Here is a 3,774-nt window from a genome sequence, read left to right as displayed (position 1 = left end):
AGAATGATTGTGTCACCTCTGAACATGTTAATTTTTATTGTGCACTAACCCTCTAATGAGTTGTTTCGAGTTTGGTGTGGAGGAAGTTTTCAAGGATCAAGAGAGGAGTATGATGCAATATGATCAAGGAGAGTGAAAGCTCTAAGCTTGGGGATGCCCCGGTGGTTCACCCCTGCATATTCTAAGAAGACTCAAGCGTCTAAGCTTGGGGATGCCCAAGGCATCCCCTTCTTCATCAACAACATTATCAGGTTCCTCCCCTGAAACTATATTTTTATTCCGTCACATCTTATGCACTTTGCTTGGAGCGTCGGTTTGTTTTTGTTTTTTGTTTTGTTTGAATAAAATGTATCCTAGCATTCACTTTGTGAGAGAGAGACACGCTCCGCTGTAGCATATGGACAAGTATGTCCTTAGGCTCTACTCATAGTATTCTTGGCGAAGTTTCTTCTTCGTTAAATTGTTATATGGTTGGAATTGGAAAATACTACATGTAGTAACTCTAAAAATGTCTTGGATAATTTGATACTTGGCAATTGTTGTGCTCATGTTTAAGCTCTTGCATCATATACTTTGCACCCATTAATGAAGAAATACTTAGAGCTTGCTAATTTGGTTTGCATATTTGGTTTCTCTAGAGTCTAGATAATATCTAGTATTGAGTTTTGAACAACAAGGAAGACGGTGTAGAGTCTTATAATGTTTACAATATGTCTTTTATGTGAGTTTTGCTGCACCGTTCATCCTTGTGTTTGTTTCAAATAACCTTGCTAGCCTAAACCTTGTATCGAGAGGGAATACTTCTCATGCATCCAAAATCCTTGAGCCAACCACTATGCCATTTGTGTCCACCATACCTACCTACTACATGGTATTTCTCCGCCATTCCAAAGTAAATTGCTTGAGTGCTACCTTTAAATTTCATCATTCACCTTTGCAATATATAGCTCATGGGACAAATAGCTTAAAAACTATTGTGGTATTGAATATGTACTTATGCACTTTATCTCTTATTAAGTTGCTTGTTGTGCGATAACCATGTTTCGGGGACGCCATCAACTATTCTTTGTTGAATATCATGTGAGTTGCTATGCATGTCCGTCTTGTCTCGAAGTAAGAGAGATCTACCACCTTAATGGTTGGAGCATGCATATTGTTAGAGAAGAACATTGGGCCGCTAACTAAAGCCATGATTCATGGTGGAAGTTTCAGTTTTGGACATATATCCTCAATCTCATATGAGAACACTAATTGTTGCCACATGCTTATGCATTAAAGAGGAGTCCATTATCTCGTTGTCCATGTTGTCCCGGTATGGATGTCTAAGTTGAGAATAATCAAAAGCGAGAAATCCAAAATGCGAGCTTTCTCCTTAGACCTTTGTACAGAGCGGCATGGAGGTACCCCATTGTGACACTTGGTTAAAACATGTGCATTGCAAAGATCCGGTAGTCCAAGCTAATTAGGACAAGGTGCGGGCACTATTAGTATACTATGCATGAGGCTTGCAACTTGTAAGATATAATTTACATAACTCATATGCTTTATTACTACCGTTGACAAAATTGTTTCATGTTTTCAAAATAAAAGCTCTAGCACAAATATAACAATCGATGCTTTCCTCTTTGAAGGACCATTCTTTTACTTTTATGTTGAGTCAGTTCACCTATCTCTCTCCACCTCAAGAAGCAAACACTTGTGTGAACTGTGCATTGATTCCTACATACTTGCATATTGCACTTGTTATATTACACTATGTTGACAATTATCCATGAGATATACATGTTATAAGTTGAAAGCAACCGCTGAAACTTAATCTTCCTTTGTGTTGCTTCAATACCTTTACTTTGATTTATTGCTTTATGAGTTAACTCTTATGCAAGACTTATTAATGCTTGTCTTGAAGTACTATTCATGAAAAGTCTTTGCTTTATGATTCACTTGTTTACTCATGTCATTACCATTGTTTTGATCGCTGCATCCACTACATATGTTTACAAATAGTATGATCAAGGTTATGATGACATGTCACTTCGGAAATTATCTTTGTTATCGTTTTACCTGCTCGGGACGAGCGAGAACTAAGCTTGGGGATGCTTGATACGTCTCCGACGTATCGATAATTTCTTATGTTCTATGCCATATTATTGATGATACCTACATGTTTTATGCACACTTTATGTCATATTCGTGCATTTTCCGGAACTAACCTATTAACAAGATGCCGAAGTGCCGATTCGTTGTTTCTCTGCTATTTTTGGTTTCAGAAATCCTAGTAACGAAATATTCTCGGAATTGGACGAAATCAAGACCCAGGGTCCTTTTTTGCCACGAACCTTCCAGAAGACCGAAAGGGATACGAAGTGGGGCCACGAGGGGCTGCCACCATAGGGCGGCGCGTCCCAGCCCTTGGCCGCGCCGACCTGTGGTGTGGGGCCCCCGTGTGGCCCCCCACGTTGCCCTTCCGCCTACTTAAAGCCTCCGTCGCGAAACCCCTGATGCGAAAAACCACGATACGGAAAACCTTCCGAGACGCCGCCGCCGCCAATCCCATCTCGGGGGATTCGGAGATCTCCTCCGGCACCTCGCCGGAGAGGGGATTCATCTCCCGGAGGACTCTACACCGCCATGGTCGCCTCCGGAGTGATGAGTGAGTAGTTCACCCCTGGACTATGGGTCCATAGCGGTAGCTAGATGGTTGTCTTCTCCTCATTGTGCTTCATTGTTGGATCTTGTGAGCTGCCTAACATGATCAAGATCATCTATCTGTAATACTCTATGTTGTGTTTGTTGGGATCCGATGGATAGAGAATACCATGTTATGTTAATTATCAAGTTATTACATATGTGTTGTTTATGATCTTGCATGCTCTCCGTTATTAGTAGAGGCTCTGCCAAGTTTTTGCTCTTAACTCCAAGAGGGAGTATTTATGCTCGATAGTGGGTTCATGCCGCATTGACACCTGGGACGATGACGAAAGTTCTAAGGTTGTGTTGTGCTTGTTGCCACTAGGGATAAAACATTGGCGCTATGTCCGAGGATGTAGTTGTTGATTACATTACGCACCATACTTAATGCAATTGTCTGTTGTTTAGCAACTTAATACTTGGAGGGGTTCGGACGATAACCTCGAAGGTGGACTTTTTAGGCATAGATGCGAGTTGGATGGCGGTCTATGTACTTTGTCGTAATGCCCAATTAAATCTCACTATACTTATCATGACATGTATGTGCATTGTTATGCCCTCTCTATTTGTCAATTGCCCGATCGTAATTTGTTCACCCAACATGCTTTTATCTTATGGGAGAGACACCTCTAGTGAACTGTGGACCCCGGTCCATTCTTTAATACTTGAAATACAAATCTGCTTCGCAATACTTGTTTTTACTGTTTTCTCTCGCAAACAATCATCTTCCACACAATTCGGTTAATCCTTTGTTACAGACAAGCCGGTGAGATTGACAACCTCAACTGTTTCGTTGGGGCAAAGTACTTTGGTTGTGTTGTGCGGGTTCCACGTTGGCGCGGAATCTCCGGTGTTGCGCCGCACTACATCCCGCCGCCATCAACCTTCAACGTGCTTCTTGGCTCCTCCTGGTTCGATAAACCTTGGTTTCTTTCTGAGGGAAAACTTGCTGCTGTGCGCATCATACCTTCCTCTTGGGGTTCCCAACGAACGTGTGAGTTACACGCCATCAGGCTTCGTTTAAAGCTACTTTGCTTAGCTCATCCTTGTCCTCTAGCTCTAGAGAGAATCTTTGACCAGTCTTGT

The sequence above is a fragment of the Lolium rigidum genome, chromosome 7 (assembly GCF_022539505.1).
Source record: "Lolium rigidum isolate FL_2022 chromosome 7, APGP_CSIRO_Lrig_0.1, whole genome shotgun sequence".
In the NCBI taxonomy this organism is placed as follows: domain Eukaryota; kingdom Viridiplantae; phylum Streptophyta; class Magnoliopsida; order Poales; family Poaceae; genus Lolium; species Lolium rigidum.
This window is presented reverse-complemented; position numbering follows the sequence as displayed.